Source organism: Dryobates pubescens, chromosome 7 (assembly GCF_014839835.1).
Source record: "Dryobates pubescens isolate bDryPub1 chromosome 7, bDryPub1.pri, whole genome shotgun sequence".
Classification (NCBI taxonomy): domain Eukaryota; kingdom Metazoa; phylum Chordata; class Aves; order Piciformes; family Picidae; genus Dryobates; species Dryobates pubescens.
In genome coordinates this window covers 36556657-36575372 of record NC_071618.1, presented here as the reverse complement: position 1 = coordinate 36575372, position 18716 = coordinate 36556657, and positions in this window count along the sequence as shown.

Below are 18716 nucleotides of genomic sequence, written 5' to 3'. Positions count from 1 at the left end.
TCTTTAAAATATTCTTTAATCTATTGTGTTGCAATGAATCTAAACTTGATGCATGTTTTGGATTGTTACTCAACAATCATTTTGATAAGTGCTTTTATTTGTATCTCTTTTTTTTCCTGTCTCCTGTTTTGTAAATAGATTTACAACAACTAGTTGAGGGGCCTCTAGTGTATTTTAAAGGTATTTTCTGTTATAGGAAACTGTTATTGCAAATATTACAAATATTATGCAAAGAAAGGTTCTAAGAACTCCATGTTTAATCTCAAAAACAAATCACAGCTTCCAAGCGGCTTTTCCCAATCCATTATAAGACTTATATTCAAAGTCCCTATGAAGTTGTAATGGCAGCTAAAAATCGGGAGCAATGCATTCTCTGGCTCTCTTCCTTACTCCCTTCTTCTCCTCATTCCCCCATCAATATTCACAGAATCACACAGATTCGCAGAATCACCAAGGTTAGAAGAGACCTCAAAGATCATCACGTCCAACCTGTCACCACAGACCTCATGACTAAACCGTGGCACTAAGTTCCATGTCCAATCCCCTCTTGAACACCTCCAGGGATGGTGACTCCACCACCTCCCTGGGCAGCCCATTCCAACAGCCAACAACTCTCTAAAAGTGATGAACTTTCTCCTCACCTTGAGCCTAAACTTCCCCTGGTGCAGCTTGAGACTGTGTCCTCTTTTTCTGGTGCTGATTGCCACCATAAAAGAAACAAGTCAATAATTAAATTGAAAGGGTTTCATATACAAGTTCCTGCATTTTCTAGCTGTATTTGTGTTGTGGGAATTTACATGAAATTAGAATTTTTCCCAAGTTTATTGAGGACATAGATAAGCTTCAATATTAATTAAAATTGGATTACTTTTAGTTTGTTTCATTGTCTTCATTCCACTCTTTTTTACTCCATTATTTCTTTGAATTTAACCTATGTCTAACTGATATTGGTTATAGTGTTTAATGTGGACATTTGTGTTTGGGGTGGGTTTTGTTGCTTTGATTGTTTGTTTTTCCACAGATGTTTAAATGTTTGAGTATCCTTTTCATAAAACTATTGAAATTTCATGCTAAAGTCATTGTACATTGTTCTCTTTAGGATCAGAGACATTAAAATAGGAAGGCATCCATTGAGATAGAAGTGAATTCCTCTAATATTCAAGTCCAGATCGGTTTTTAAAGTTGCACATTTGCTTCTACATTCCAGACTTTATTCCATTTCAATGTGTTTCACAAAACTGTGGGAAGTGCATAAGTATCAACTTGTTCCTGAGTCCTTGTGAAAAAGACTTTTGACAACATTACTCTTAAAGAGCTGATGAGAGAAGGGAAGGCATGAAACTCTGCAGGTCAATATCCTTCAGTATGAGATACTGAGCACTGTTCTTCTGTACAGTCCTTAAAGTTGAGCCCTTCTGAAATTCTTTCCAGTGTAGCATGTGTCTGCTGTGCCCTCAGGAGCATATCTGTGCTGAAGTAGCTTAACATTGCCTGGACTGCTCACCTTAGTCAGTATTTAGTCAAGCTGTACAGATTTAGCTCTTTAAATCTTCACTCAAACATTGTAGAATCACAGAATGACAGAGGCTGGATTGGACTTCTAGAGCTCATCTAGTCCAACCCTCCTGCTAACTCAGGTTCACCTAGAACAGGTTTCACAGGAAAAAATCCAGGCAGATATTGAAACTCTCCAAAGAAGGAGAGACCACAACCTCTCTGGGAAGCCTGATTTTTTTCCTTATATTTAAGTGAAACCTTCTGTGCTCTCATTTCTACCCATTGCAACTTGTCCAATCACTGGGCACCACTGAAAAGAGCTTAGCCCCATCATCTTGGCTTCCAACCTCTAGATATTTATATTCATTGATGAGATCCCCTTTCAATCTTCTCTTTTCCAGGCTTAAAGAACCCCATGTCTCTCAGAGTCTCCTTATAACAAAGACAGTCACCCTCCTAATTATCCTCATGGCCTTCTGCAGGACTCTCTCCAGTAGTTCACTCTCTCTTGAATTGGGAAGCCCAGAACTGGACAAAATATCCAAAGTGTGACCTCACCAGGACAGAGTAGAAAGACTGAATAACCTCCCTCAACCTGCTGGCCACACTCTTCTCAAGGAACCCCAGAATAAGACTTAATGGTCTTCTTGGCCATTGGGCACATTGCTGGCTCACAGTGAACTTGTCCTCCAAGACTCCCAGGTCCTTCTCCACAGACCTGCTTTTTATCAGGTCAACCCCTGACCTGTGTTGGTGCATGGGGTTATTCCTCTCTAGGTGCAGGACTGTATAGCTGCCCAACTCTCCAGCCTGCCCAGGTCTTACTGAATGGCAGCAATCAGTCTCATTATTTTTTGCTACTCATCTACAAACTCCTTCAAATTTCTTAATAGCTTTTTTTAAAAATGTGGTATCTAGAAATTAATACCAGAAGTTTAAATAACTATGAAACAACAATATTATTACTATTAATAACTACTTATATTATATTATGTTATGTTATGTTATGTTATGTTATGTTATGTTATGTTATGTTATTGTTGTTATAGCAAAAACTGTATATTGCAAATATACCTCTTTCACTAAAGTTTAAATGATAATTTTAATTTGATACCTACAATCATCTGCAAGATTTGTAGATATGTTTGATACCATTAAATACTTAGTGCTGAGCTATGCTTTCCTAGTTACCTGTAAATTAGGTACCTAATGGAATTCCTTAAGAGAAAAGTCATCTAAAATTATGCCTTGATACATCTGGATTTCCTTTTGATTTGTATCAAATCAAATATGAGCAGAATAACAGACTAGAAATAAGAAAGTCAGTAGATATCTTTATAGCTGCCAGTGCTATTGTGAAACAGAGCACTGAAGAAATATATACAGAATTATTCTACAAAAGCATTTTTAACACCTTTCATACTTATATGTTTAGGATGTGACAGATGTGAAATCTCTTTGACACAAAGTGTATTTCAGTGATTTTGGAAGTCCTTGAAGGTTTCAAGAACAACCACGAGCCTGGCATAATTTAATTTTTCAATGCATTTGCTCTACAAGCAAGCTGCAGACAGCTTCTGGGAGTCCCTGGCAATGCAATGAGTCTCCCATTCATCCTCTAGCAAGCCCTCTAAAAGCATTTAAAACACTTTCTGTTTGTACAAGAAAATCATATTTTCATGACTCACCAGTGTGTTGTATACACATTCTGACTGACAGGCCTTACAAAAATCTTTTATGAAAAATTCACATTAGGTACCCAAAAGAACATTAATTGGCAAGGGCATCTTTTAAGCTGACTACTTCTGTTATTCTCTTTTCATTTCTAAGATTTAAGCAAGAGTTTTAGCTGATCACCATCCTCCTGAGGGAAAAGTTGTGCTACTTTTGTTCTAAGAGTTTAGGAAAGTGTCACTGCACCATCTGGTAAATGAGTAAATGGGAGAGTCCTAGAGGTCAACATGTTATAGAGTCATGCACTGCAAACAGTTATCATGAAAAGAATTGCCAAAAGATACTGGGACAAGTGGTTAAGGGATCAGAAGCACAAATAGTGTTCTTCTCTATATCTTCAGTTGCAGGGAATAATGAAGGAAGAAATAGGAAAATCCATCAGATCAATACCTGGCTTTGAGCCTAGCTGTCATTGACAGGACTTTGGGTTTGGTTTTTTTTAACAAGTTGTTTGACATAAAGTTCTTCTGGGTACAGATAGGGTGCACCTATCTGAAAGGGGGGAAGGACTTTTGCACAGCAGTTTACAGGGGTCATTGAAAGAACTTTAAACTAGATTTGAAGGGGAAAAGGGAGAAAGCCAGACTCGCTAGAGATAAATCTGTGAGTGGCACATCAGCATTTGTGGGACTATGTGCTACTGAGGTCCTTTGATATGCCATTTCACAGCCCATTCCAAGCCAGGGGAGGTTTAGGCTGGATGTTAGTAAGAAGTTCTTCCCAGAAAGAGTGATTGGCCATTGGAATGGGCTGCCCAGGGAGGTGTTGGAGTCATCATCACTGGAAGTGTCTAAGAAGAGAGTGGATGAGACACTTGGCAACATAGTTTAGTTGATTAGATGGTGCTGGGTGATAGGTTGGACTCAATGATCTCAAAGGTCTTTTCCAACCTGTTTAATTCTATTCTGTTCTAACTGAGCAGAACACCGCTTGAGCTCCTGCCCCATTAATCAATAGTCTGAGGGCCTTGAATTCCTTTTTGATTGACCAGGCAGTCTTAGCATCACATTAAGATAAAGAACATTAAAACCACATGTATATATTTGTACTAGTTGGAAAATTTCTTAAATAGTTGAGTCAGAGATCCTCTAATAGTAAGTGTTCCATCACAAAGGAAGAGAAATTTGGTTTAAACAATATTCAGTGTGTGGTATGAAGGGTGCTTCTGTTTCTCTTCATCAACTTTTTAAAATCAAATTACACACTATGAAAGCAGATGAAATTAAACACTGGTGTAAAGAAAGCAAAAACAGTTTAATAATAATCCAACATGTAGTACTGAGGTTTTACAGAACATTTACTGCATGTCAGTACCTTGGAAGTATAAAGAAATTTAAGTGTGACAAAAAATCCATGACAGAAGAGAAAAAGTTTACAGAGTACTTAGTAGTAAACAGTCAAAACTGCCTGTTGATGTACACTATAAGTAAATCTGAAGAGCATTCAGAACCGGCATTCTTTTGGGCTTTTATGTAAAAATTAATCTCAGATATTAAAAACAAAACAAAACAAAGAAACAAAGAAACAAACAAAAAAACCCCACCAAAACAAAAAAAAAACCCCACACTTATTGAGATGTTCTGTTCTTCTGATTATTATCTGACCCCATTCCCAGTAATCCAGATCAATTAAGGTACGTACTTCCTGGAATGGCAGACAGTGATTTCAGTGAGACTTTTTCCTTGGGAAAAAACACAGTTTGAACCTCAGATGATCTGATATCAGCTAACCTGAAATGCAATTAACACTTACTTGTAATTAGGTGCATATGTCACTTGTAATGGCTCTAAGTTTGATTACTTTTCATGATGAGTTGTGATTGCATGTGTCTGCTTTCCATTATTTTCTCATGTGGTGCATGACAAATGACCATAAAGGAATGTTATCTATAAGCTTACTCCTTCTTGCCCTGTATGTAGGCATAAAGAAAAACTGTAGACAAAGCACACAAAGCAAGACTGATTACACTGACCAGGAAAGAGCAATTTAAGAAATTTCAATATGCTAAAACTGTCTCATAATAAAAAACCAATTTCTTTGCTGAAGAGACAGATGACAGATGACAATACTAGTGAAACAAAAAAGATCATTAAAGTTCTTTTTATTTTTTGTCTCCACAGGTAAGCTTGATGGAGTTGACAACAAAATAAATCTGAAAATACCTTTTTTTTAAAAAAAAACAAAAAGTATTTCAAATTTTACTCTTATTTATTCACAAGTGAAGGCAAACACTTTAACTTGAAGCATGTGAATGTTCTCTTTGATGTGAGTGCATGCAGTTAATCACATGCTCTGCTGGATTAGATCATGAATATATATTGACTTCACTGGGTTTCCAGGAAAGGGAAGAAGTTGCAGTCAAAGCCAATTAGCATAGCTTTATATTTGTATATGAGTTCTTTGTGGCAATGCATACAAACTTGAGTGGAAAGTATTTTAACCTGGCATATTGAAGTGATGAAATGAAGGGAGGGAGGGGGGTGAAGTGACACAAGGGTTAATGACACATTCGAGAGCGTACACATCTCTTCTGTAGTCTTGCCAACTGTAAGCAGACCTGTAATATCATAGGATCATGAAGAAATCATTAAAATGAAGTTAACCAAATATTTATATGTGAAGTTTCTGAATGTCAGTGACTTACCATTTCTATATCCAGTGCTATATATTAAAATAAAATTTATGGTCCTTTAATTTTGTTCTTGAACTTTAACATCAATCCTCAATAAGCATGTCTCATCAGTTACAGGTAATGATTGCCTTTGAGTAATAGTTAAGGTTAGAAGGTATTTAGGATCTCATGCATTTCTCACTTCTCATTCTTAAAATGCATGCATCTTTCACACCAATGGTCAGGTTTGTAGTTATCATAATAATACCTTTGTTTCATCTGAATCAATCAGGAGAAAAGGCTTTCTAAAACATCCCTACTATCGGCTAAAGCCAATGTTTACATGAAAGCCAATGTTTATATGAAAATGAAAACATAGGATTTTTTATGTCTCTTTACTGACTATCTTGACACTCAAAACAGTATCACAGTATCACAAAGGTTGGAAGAGACCTCAAAGATCATTGAGTCCAACCTGAGAACAAAACAAGACAAAACAAAGCAAAGCAAAACAAAACAGAGCAAAACAAAACAACTTGGAACCATGGTTTAGTTGATTAGACGGTGTTGGATGATAGTTTGGACTCAATGATCTCAAAGGTCTCTTCCAACCTGGTTAATTCAATTCTATTCTATTCTATTCTATTCTATTCTATTCTATTCTATTCTATTCTATTCTATTCTATTCTATTCTAAAAACAATACCAAAACAAAACAAAACAAAAGCGATAGTATAAAACAACTCCTGTGCTGGACCAGGATTCTTTTTCCATGGTATGAAATTAATCAGCTCATGGGAGTTTGATCTCAATTTGGTCTGGAAAGTATTATACTATATCTGTACTGACTGCAGTGCTGAAAACAATGATATAAAAAGTAGGTTCTATATGCTTATGTAGAAAGATATCTCAGATGAAGTGTGAATATATGCCTGTTGTTGTTCCAACAGAGGGAAAGGGAATAAAATACATCTTTTTTCTAAACAGTTTAAATAATTTCTTTCTTTTACAGTTTTGATCTTCAAATAGAGTTGCTGTGTGTTTGTTTTCTTGTAGAAAGAGCGAAGATATTTGTGTGTATTCCTCCTTTGTGTCATCGTGTGAAGGAACTGACAGGCAAAAGGACCAGCATTAAAGGTTGAAGTCACAGATACATACATAAGAAGGAATATATAGATTTCTGTTTTCATAAGCAGGATCTCCTTGAAAAGCAGGACAATATTACAGATAGCAGGAAGCTTTGCTGTGACATACACTTCATGCTTTTGTAGAAGGACACAGAAAAGATAAGAGAGTGCAGAAGATAAAGAATATCCTTTTAAAAAGGAATAGTAAAGAAAAAACAACCAATTTCTAAATTGCACTGTGTTGTCATTTAACACTTCCTCCAGACTGAAAAAAAAAGCCCCAAACTATAAAGCAGTCTCATGTATAACAACTTCCTGTCACTGGTATGTGTCCATTGCAATGTTTCTTTTCAGTCCCTCCTCCTGATAACAGTGTAGATTAAACTGTTGACGTTTGAGAGGTAAAAGCTTAAACTTTAGACACCTAACTGGCATAATAATGCATATCCTAATCAAAAAGAAGAAAAGTCATAATTCCAGTGATTGTGATTTACTTTCATGAAACATGCAGAGCAAAGATAATTATAGATTCGTTTGAAGAACAAAATGTGAGTCCTTGCAGTCTATCTTTTCCCAATAAACAGGAAAAAATAAATAGGAAGAAATGGCTTTCAGACATCTTTTAGTAGCTTGCATATCTGTAAAATTTGCAATGAACTGCTCACAAGGCTTAAATAAGACAATAGAAAGGCTATAACTGCTTATAATTTCTGTAATTTCTATATAGGTTTCCAATAAAAGTGTATGATATTATTGTTAAGTTATGCCTGATTTGTTCATAAACATGTTCTCCAGCATATGGACACTTATGTACATAGAGAAGTTTTTATACATGAGACAGCTTTTTTATTACATTTTTTTCAGTGTGAGGTAAAAAGTGCAGGAGCATATGAAACTGGAACAGCTTTTAAAATTCTATTCTTTGGTTGTCATCAGATGATTAAAAATTAGCAACTAACCTGTTATATGAACTGAATTTCCATAGTGCCTAACTTCAGCAGGGTCCTAATTGAGGGATGACACAAAAGCTTTCTAAAACAGGAAATTGTATAAATATAACTAGAAAGACTTCAGCAACCCTTAATGACTACTGTCCATCAAAAAAATAGGCTGGCCTGTGGAGTGACCAAGCTAAGAGCAAATGATCATAGTGATTTCCACACCACAACTGAAAACAAGACTTCTCGTTCATTGCAAGAACTCATAAATTATGATCAGCTGTTAGACTCCAGAACAGACTGAGGTTTTGTTTAACATATAGAATAGAATAGAATAGAGTAGAATAGAATAGAATAGACCAGGTTGGAAAATCATCGTGTCCAACCTATCATCCAACACTATCTAATCAACTAAACCATGGCACCAAGCACCCCATCCAGTCTGTTCCTAAGCACCTCCAGTGACGGTGACTCCACCACCTCCCTGGGCAGCACATTCCAATGGCAAATCACTCTTTCTGTGAAGAACGTCTTCCTAACATCCAGCCTAAACCTCCCCTGGCACAGCTTGAGACTGTGTCCTCTTGTTCTGGTGCTGATTGCTTGGGAGAAGAGACCAACCCCTACCTGGTTACAACTTCCCTTCAGGTCTCCCCTGAGCCTCCTCTCCTCCAGGTGAAGCAACCCCAGCTCCCTCAGTCTCTCCTCACAGGGCTTGTGCTCCAAACGTCCAAACCCCTCCCCAGCTTTGTTGCCCTCCTCTGGACACATTCCAGCAACTCAACATCTTTCCTAAACTGAAGGGCCCAGAATTATGGGTATCTTAAGCTGTCAATATAGTTTGTAAGCCTACTACTCATAATTGCTTCAACTGTTATATTCTATTTTGTAAGCACATAGTAACACCCAGTCTGTATTTTTCTGTCTTTCCTATCCTCTGCTGGAAGTTTGCAAAAAACCCAAAAACCTCAAATGGAAGGAATTTCTCTTCTAGCTTCCATAGGAAATAAGTTCCAGCAACAAATTCACTAGGTGGACACAAATGCTTGGTGGTTTGGTTTTGGTATATTTTGGCTTGTTTGGGGGGGCCTTGGGGTGGTTTTTGTTTTTGTTTTGTTTGTGGAAACAAATTCTTATTTATGCTGACTCTGTGCTATGGCATGTCAATAAACAAAATAATATAGAAAATAATATAGACAAGTTTGAATCTTTTAGATGGCTTACTCCGGACACTGTTCAGCATTTTCCCTCATAAAGAGTGCACCATGTTTTCTTCAGTGTATTATCTTTCCCTCTCTTGATGTTTAGTGTGGCCATTTATTTAAAGGCAATTTTTGTGCTGGCATTCATATTGGAATTTCACTTCATATGGCCGACTCCTGCACTACTATGAGATTTTTAAAGCATGGTATAACAATATAGGTTCAGAGACTACATTATATACCAAGTTTTTGATATGCTACTCCAAGTTTCTCTTTAAAAGTGTTAGTTCCCTGGTGGCCACATTTTTAAGGATGGTTTCAGTTTCTCATGACATAATTTTGCTTGTCTTCAAAAAGTCTTAGAATAAAACATACTATAAAACAAACATAAACCAAATACATTATAATTGAAGTTGTGAAAGTGGAGGTCATCTTGAGTGAAATTAGTAACACTGAGATATATGTTATTAAAAGTCAGTCTTTGTTCAAAGACAAAATCTACCAGTTTTAGGCGGAAGATTAAAGTCCACTTTCCTCTGTTTGAGGAAGGAAGAAAGTAGGCTGAACTTTATTATGGTTCAAATAAATGATTTTTTAAATTGAATTCAAATTCTTATAGCTTTTTCTTCTACTTTAGCTCATACCTTCAGATGAGCATACCTTCAAATGCATATTGTCTTGAAAAGCTCAAGTCAATATCTGTCAGGTTTCAGAGCTAATTGAAATACTTTGGATTACACTAGCTGAGTCTCTTTTCTATTTTTATTTAGTTAATTATTATTTCTGAGATTATTATTATTGTTTTTACTTAGAAGAGTAGACAGTGCATATGTTGGCAGTAGCAACTTACAAAGAATCTCAGATCCTTGGGATTTGTTATGACAATGTGATTCTACTTGGGGCTGAATATGGATTTAAATATTTTCATACTTTTGGTCTGTGGTGACTAGTGCCATGATTCAGAAAGAGATTTAATGTTGTAAACATTGTATTCTGACATCTGTTCCCTACATAAAATTTACTCTGAATAATCTGACCATTTCAGAAAGATGTGAAAATTTCATTAACTTTTGTTCAATAGCTAAACAGTTTCTATACCTAGAAGATAAAACAAGTAAGCCAGGGGGAAGAGAAACAAGAGGATTAAGTGATTCAAGGGAATAAAAACCTTCATTTGAAGTGAGGCCTGAGTGACCTCACTGACACCTGAAACAGAACACCAGCTCTTGTGGCACATGGACTAGGCATAGGAATGTGTCCACACATTCTTTTTTCTTTATATTTTTCCTCTTTTCTCATCCCGTGACCCAGAATTCACACTCTTCCTCCCTTCCATCTGAAACTGAATTCCTCTCAACCTCATATAATCCTGTTTATGCTGCTGAGAAAGGTATTACCAATGCACAACTAAGACACCAACCATACCCATCACAATTCCATTTTGGAAGTTGCTCTTTCCAGTAATTTCTTTCTTTAAGGAGTTCTTTTCCACTACTCTTTCCCTTTTTTTCTTATTTGTGCTGTTTCTTTTATACAAATATTTCCATCAAAACTACCTTATTTATATAATCTCACTTAGAGTAAGAAGAATATTTAATAAATTATCTTATCTTATACACTCTACAATTGTCATATTTATCTCATATGATTTAATATTTCTCTCATGCAGTGGTATATTATCCTTATTTCCATGGCTTCTTTTTCTGGGTTTCATTAATTCTTGATCTAGTCCTCTAACAATCTCTTATAAAAAGTAAGCATTATGAAATTACCTATGGATATGTTTATAATGTGGCTCCCTACTGACTTCTGAAACACTTGAGTAGTGTTTATGAATTTGTTAAACATGCATTGTCCAAAAGGGGTATCCAGAAGTATTCCTAGTTTCCTAATTAATAAATAAGCAATTTGTCAGAAATTCCTTCTTTCTAGGCAGCACCCCCACTTCTAATGCTGGTTTCAAACCTAAAGTTAGTTTCCCCCAGAATAAGGACAATATTTTGAGCCTTTTCCCTGCCACCATGGGCGGGAGTCTCTGTCGCTCTTTCCTCAATCTTTGACCTGCTGAGGTTGGAAGAGACCTTTGAGATGATCATATCCAACCACTTGCCCAGAGCTTGCAATCTCAACACTAATGTATCTCATTTTTATTCTTTTTTTCTTCTTTCAGACCATCTAAACTAATTTCTTGGGTTGTATTACTCTCTCATATTACTTCCCTTAACATTGTATGCTTCTTTTTTCTGAAGAAACACAATATGTCCATGAAACATTAGGGCTTTTTAATTGTTCTTGTAGTAATAATATTATATTGCATAGAATAATTATCTTATAATCAGTCACTTGAGGATCAAGTATAGCCTATATCAGTGTAAAATAAAAGTCCTTTGATCTCTTTCTTCTCTCTATACCATACGTCCTGGGTATCAGGAAGTAGGCTGCCACATACAATGTAGACAAATGACTGACAGCATATTTTTAAGCTGATCACCTCAAAAACTAGAGCAAAGAAATGTCTTTTTTTATTTTATGTTATTTTTTGTCCTCTCCCACAGAGAACTTTTCAGAGCGTAATGGAAGCTTTCAGTAATATCAACCAACAGGAATTTCTGTTCAGACTATAGCTGCGTATAAGCTTCTCTCAATACTAAAGCAGTTAGCATGGTTTGGATGTAAAATTAGAATAGAGAGCAAAGGGATACCAGCTGCTTACTGAGAAAAGTGCAAGAAACTGGAGCTGGCACTTAATTATCTTCGAGGCCCCAAGTATTCTGTCAAACCTGCCTAAAGTCAATAGAGTCAAAAGCTACATGAACAAGGAGACATGTACATACACAGACAAATGCACACACAGACCTTGCTCCTATAACAAACATTGCTATGAAGCCAGTTCGGCTTATGTGTGTTCCACTCTGCTCAAAGGGACATCACACAGTGACAAGTGGCCACATCTGTGTGAAGCATTATGGACATTCACGAGGATTGCATTGAGATATACCTTATATGTAGTCAGGATGATGCACAGGTGCTTTGCAATGCTTCCAGAAGTGTACACAGACAATAGAAGGTTAAGGAAACAAAGTCAGAAGTTGTTCCATCCAAATGTTCCCCTGTTTATTGGGCTGTACTCAGCTCTGGTGAGGCCACACCTTGAGTACTGTGTCCAGTTTTGGGCACCTCAATACAGTACAGATGTGGAGGTGCTGGAGCAAGTGCAGAGGAGGGCAAGGAAGCTGGGGAAAGGCCTGGAGGATAATCTGGTAAAGAGAGACTGAAGGAGCTGGGGCTGCTTCATTTGGAAAAGAGGGTGCTTAGGGGAAGATCTCATTGCTGTTTACAACTACCTGAAAGGATGTTGTGGAGATGCTGGTGTTGGTCACTCCTCACAAGTAATTAGTGATAGAACAAGAGAGAATGGCCTCAAACTGCAACTGGGTACGTTTAGACTGGATATTAGGAAAAAAGAATTCACAGAAAGAGTGGTCAGGCATTGCAATGTGCTCCCCAGGGAGGTGGTTGAGTGACCAACTCTGGGTGTGTTTAAAGGTAGCTTGGATGCGGTGCTTGGGGATATGGTTTAGGGGTGAACCTTGTCAAGTAGGGTTATTGGTTGGACTTGCTGATCCTGAGAGTCTTTTCCAACCTGAATGTTTCTGTGATTCTGTGAAATACGGCTTAGTGAGGCACACCTATTTCCCCAGTGCTCTATAGGCTGGAACAGATGGGCAATACCAATCTCTACTTAAATCAAAGGTAAATGCTGTCAGGTTGCACACTGTTGTGCTTCAAAAAATGGCATCTCAGCAGGTTGTGTGATTTTTTGGACAGACTGTAATACCTAAAACCACTCAGACCCCAGATATAGGTGGACTGGGTGAAATGAGGAGAAAACAAAACAACAACAAAAACTGACAGAAATAAATTGTAAGGAGTGGACAGTGTGAATTTCATGTGCAAGGCAGAATAATTACAAGGGCAGTAAGGGGAGAAATAGAGGTAGAAACAAACTTTGTTAAACAGTTCACTAAATATATGATAAAGAAGTAGACTTATATTTTCAGACTTCATGAAATCATGTCTACCAGCTCAAAATAATGACAAATGATGATGTCATTTATGCTTATCTCTCTGTCCATTTTTTTTACATTCTGGAATGGGATTTCTGAAGTATATCAACAGACAGCTGAAAAAGTACCAATGGTCTCCTGTTCAAAACAAGACTATACTGAGGGGTGGTGAGTTTCTACTGTTTACAGATGAATCTTGACCACAAGGAAAGCTCTTTTCTGAGCTGACTTAAGGATGGACAGGTCAATATCTCTGACTACTCATCCATGGCAAAAAATCCTGAGATGAGAAATAAAGTATGTAATACAGCAAAAGGAACAGAATCTTCAACATGAGAAAGGTACTGAGCATATTTCAAAGGGATCTTCAATAACAATTGCTAAATGTAAAAATATTTTTTTTTTGTCCAACTTGTTGTTGTTGTTTTTAAAGTAAATGTTTGGGTTGTTTTGGGAGTTGTTGTTTGTGGGGTTGTTTGGTTTGGGTTTTGGCTGTGGTTTGCTTTGGTTTGTGTTGTTGTTGTTGTGTGTGAGGGGGTTGTTTCTTTAGGTTTTAGGATCATAGAATCATGGAATCAAGAAGATTGGAAAAGACCTCAGAGATCATCAAGTCCAACATGTCACCCAACACCTCATGACTAAGTAAGCCATGGCTTCAAGATCCATGTCCAATCCCCTCTTGAACACCTCCAGGGACGGTGACTCCACCATCTCCCTGGGCAGGATATTCCAATGGCCAACAACTCTTTCTGTGAAGAACGTTCTCCTCATCTCAAGCCTCTTTTGTTTTGTGTTTTGTTGTGTTGTATTGGTTTTTTCCCCCTATAGAATAGTGTAGAGTGGAGATAAACATTCCTAGAATTAAGAAATAATTTGAGAGTAAAACTGCTAAAACTTCATCACAGAAACCCTTGGTACATGTGAGGGTGAATAACATCTACAGCAATGTGAAAAAAAAGAGGTATGTTTGTAAATGTGACACACATGAACTGCAGGCATGTTTCCCGTGCAGTCCTCTGAAAGCGCTGAAATAGCTCTGAAAAAAGCTCTGAAATATTTCTCAAATTATCTACCTCAAGAACACTTTTTAAATCAGAAACCAAAGGAAAAACCCCAACCAAGCAAGCCAAACAAAGCCCCACAGCCCATAAAGTCATGTCTTTTTTTAGTTTGTCTATATCTGTTTTTTCTCCTCTTAATGCAGGCAATGATAAGGAGTTGACTGTAATTTTCAGGTACTAATTGGGATTGGGTAATAGTATGGAATGTTTTTCACCTTACGTAAAAGAAAGGAAATGAAAAAATAATAACACATTGGTTTATTATCATTGCTGAATATAATGGAAAGATTATAACTAATTGTTTTAATAAGCAAAACATAGGTAATAGAAAATTGTAACTTATTTTTTATTAGTGTTTGTATTCCTCAGGTGTTTCATCAAACAGAAGTTCTTGGCTAACAGAAGGCAGGCATTGAAATTTAAATTATTTAAACATTATACTCATTGTATGTAGCTACATATAGGTAGTCTTTAATTTGTCTGTTGTGTACAATAGACACTTGACCAGATTGCATGATTTTTCACTGCAGCAAGAGGGGAAGGGAAAATAGGAAGGGAGAGAGGAAGCAGACTGGGAAAGTGAAGGAAAAGCATCTCAGCTGCTTTTAGAAGCTACTTGCTATCCTCTGAAGCGCTGAGGTGAAGTACATCTCTCCAGAAATACAGATGTCTATAATTATGTATTAGCTTGACAGCGCTTGCTTCTTTTACACACAAAACTCTGTGTCTGATATAAAAAAATCAGAACATATTCATAGAGAAAACCATTCCAATCCAAAAGTTTTGGGGGTTTTGTCCCTCTTTCATCAGCAACATAGAGACACTGGTTGGTATCAAGCTCAAAGATCCCAACATACAGAGATAAGTTATTAAAGTTCTACGATTGTGCACACTACTAGGGAGATCAAACTTTGGTACACTGTAATTAGATGTATGTTAGCAAGAACAAGGACAAATAGAAGATTCTTCTTTAAAGCAGAAGAATTCTTACTGAGAAACAAATGTTATGCAATGTCCATACAAAGTGGGTCCCCCTCACCCTTTTCCTCTACTTCAGTAAAAATTAGCTTTAATCTGGTCCCTGACAGTGAAAGCCATCTGCAGCTGGAAGGCATTAGATGTGTCTCTGAAGGACATTTTCCAATATTTTCATCTGAAAAAAATCCAACTGTGTGCTCCAACAGTTTCCCTCATATGAACTGTATCAAGATGAGTGAGAATAATTTGAAAAATTATTTGAAATGCACATTTCTGGTTCAAACTAAAACATAGATGCAAGTTCAGGCTGTAAAATACTTCTACTTGCTTGCATTAAATAAAAGTAATTTACTTACCAGCATGCAAAATCATGTTACAGTGACTTAAATACTACAAAAGAAGGCAAACACAGAGACAAGAATGGTCTGTTTCATGACATTTAATCTAAGAATTCTATTTCTTTGCAATTTTTTATTATTATTTCTAAGTGTATAAACAGTTCTTCATTGGTATTAACACTGTTCCTTTGTGTTAACACTGTGAACTTCTGAAGCCCATTCACATGTGTAATTTTATCTGGGATATAATCCAAAATTTCTAACCTAACTATTGTAATTATGATGAGGGGGGAAAAAAAAGATAAAAGAGATAGAAGAAAATAATAAATCATTTTTCACCACCCTTTGCCTAGTCTTTCACAGGCTGACTCTTTAAATCTGTGAACTGCAACTAGCACAAATGAGCCCTGCTCTCATGTCTCTACTTCCATAACATCAGCAGGAGCAGGTGAGTAAAAGACTTCTATGGTGCTACTCCTACAGTTAAAGTTATGGATGTACTTGCGTGTTTGGCTGATTTTGACCTAGATTAAGAGCTAGAAGGGAACTTGCTACTTGAGCCGTGTACAGTAGTTGTTGAGTGTATGTAAATTCCACCTCATTGATCAGCATAGTTCAAGTAGTCACATTATTCACTACTTACTAATTGATATTCACCCTCCAGTGATGGAGAAAAAATCTTTAGATGCAATTTTGTTGTTGTTACTGTTGTCTCTTTTTACGATTTTTGCTAATCATTCTTCACCATATTTTAGATAGCAACATTACAATAAATATTGATCAACCCAGACATTTGACTGATAAACTCTTTCAACCTTTACCATCAGAAACTGAATTTTCTTAAAGTTTAGGGGTGTATTTGTAAGATGGTCAGCATGCAAACACTTCACTAATAGAGTTGCATGCTTTACTGATCTTAACAGTTGAATGGTATATTTTATTTGTGTTCATTTGCATAATTTTCCAATTAAACTACATGTTTAATCTGTTGACCTTTACTCTGTACTTATCCCACATTTACAGAGATGTAATCAATGTGCAGACTTCACTGAATGCAGCTGACATCTCAGAGCTGACTTACCCCTTGGAAATTCCATTTAAAACTACCAGCACACTATCTCATTGCTATTTTTCAGTGCTCCTTGTCTTCCTCTCTAAGGCACACTGATTGGAAAATCAAAATAATCCATGTAGATAATAAATAACCAATATCTGTATTTACTTGACTCATTTCTGGAAGACTGCATTCTGAAATGCTTCCCCTAATACTGATGATGATAAATCTTGGTAGAGACAGGACAAAAATCTTATAATTTACTTGCTGGGAAAGTACTAAGCAGACTTTACCTGAAATGTGAGTCCTGGCAGAAAGCCTTGCATCATTGCTCCCTCCCTCCCACTCTTCATAACATGAGTATCTCATTTTAGTCTCCATCTGGGATGAAAAAGCAAGAGACTGAAGCCACTGTCTGTGAATTAGTCAGGGAGTGACTTTTCACAAGACAACTGGTTCATCATTATGTGGTGGGTTGAAAATTCCCCCCAACATAAAATTTTCAGACCAGCTCAGTTAGAAAGCGGAAGAAGCTGTATTCACAAGCAAAACTACAATCTAAATATAAAATGCAATGAGTATGTACAAAAGATGTGCAATTTATAAAAAACACAAGAACCCTCCTGGACAAACCAGGGGGCTACAGATAGCTTTCCCCTTCCTGCCCCACTCCCCCCTGTACCCAGGACATGAGAAAAAAGGAGGAAAGCAGAGAGCTGTTTGTTAATACTTAGCCACAACAAACCAATGCAGCCAAGGTCAGCAAGCCAGCAGAAGCCACAGCTAGTATCTGCTAGAGCAAAGATGTCAAAAAAAAGAGAAAATCAGTTTATACAAACCAACCTTGTTGGTAGTCTATCCAATGGGACTATTTAGAATTTATAATTATTTTCCTTTTTACATCCAATAGTGATTTATTTACATTCTACTACTTTCTGTTCAAGAAAGCCTTAAACTACCACAATCCATCCCTTCTAAATAATTCCACTGGTTGATGATATCATCCATCTAATCCAAAGCTATAGCTACAATAATGAGTAGTAAAGTCCGTATCTTCAGTTTATCTTTTGTGGCTATCTCAGGTGTACACGATTCAAGAAGTCAAAAAATAACAGGAAGTATGAAAACAGTTTGTCTCTTCACAGATGAGATGAAGAAAAGGACGGGGTCTCCCAGGTGACTCAGGGTTCTCAGGGTTCATGCTTGTGTACTTAGGTATGTGAGTATCAATGTGTCTCCCTATGACTGGAATTTTATCAATGTGAGCAGCAATGTCTTGCCACAGGATCAGCAGCCCCAATAGGCTTTCCTTTTCTCTGCCAACCATTCTTTTTCCAGTCCTTTAGCCAACCCCACAAAGCACTGGCTACCATCCATGAACCAGTGCAAAGATAAAGCTTTGGCCATCTCTCTTGCTCGGCTATGTCAAGAGCTAGCTGGATAGCTTTTACCTCTGCAAATTGGCTGGATTCATGTTCACATCCTTTGCTTCTGCAACTCTGTGTGTTGGACTCCACACTACTGACTTTCATTTTCGCTTGTATCCAACAAGATGACAGGAACCATCTGTGAACAAAGCATATTTCTTTTCATCATCAGAAAGATCACTGTAAGAAGGAGCTTCCTCAGCACAAGTTACTCTCTCCTCTGGAGGTCTTGTACAGTTAATGCCTTCTGGCCAACTTGTGATCACATTCACCAGACCAGGTCTTTCAAAATTTCCCATTTGAGCTCTCTGTGTTATCAGAGCCATCCACTTGGACCATGTGGCATCTCTGGCATGATTTGGTGTAGAACCTTTACCTTTGAATATCCAATTCAAAACTGGCTATCTGGGAGAAAAAAGAAGTTGTGACTCACTTCCAAGTACTTCAGAAGCAGCTTTTACTCATTCATAAGCAGCTAGAGTCTCTTTCTCTGTTGGAGTATAATTTGCCTCTGAGCCTTTGTAGCTCCAGAAACAAAGTGGATGTCCACATGTCTCACCTGGAGGTCTCTGATATAAGCACAGGGTGGACCATTTTCACTTGCAACTGTATATAGAATGTTCTTAATGTCTGGACCAGTTCAAATAGGCCCAAAACCCATGGCATGGGCTACTTCTTGCTTT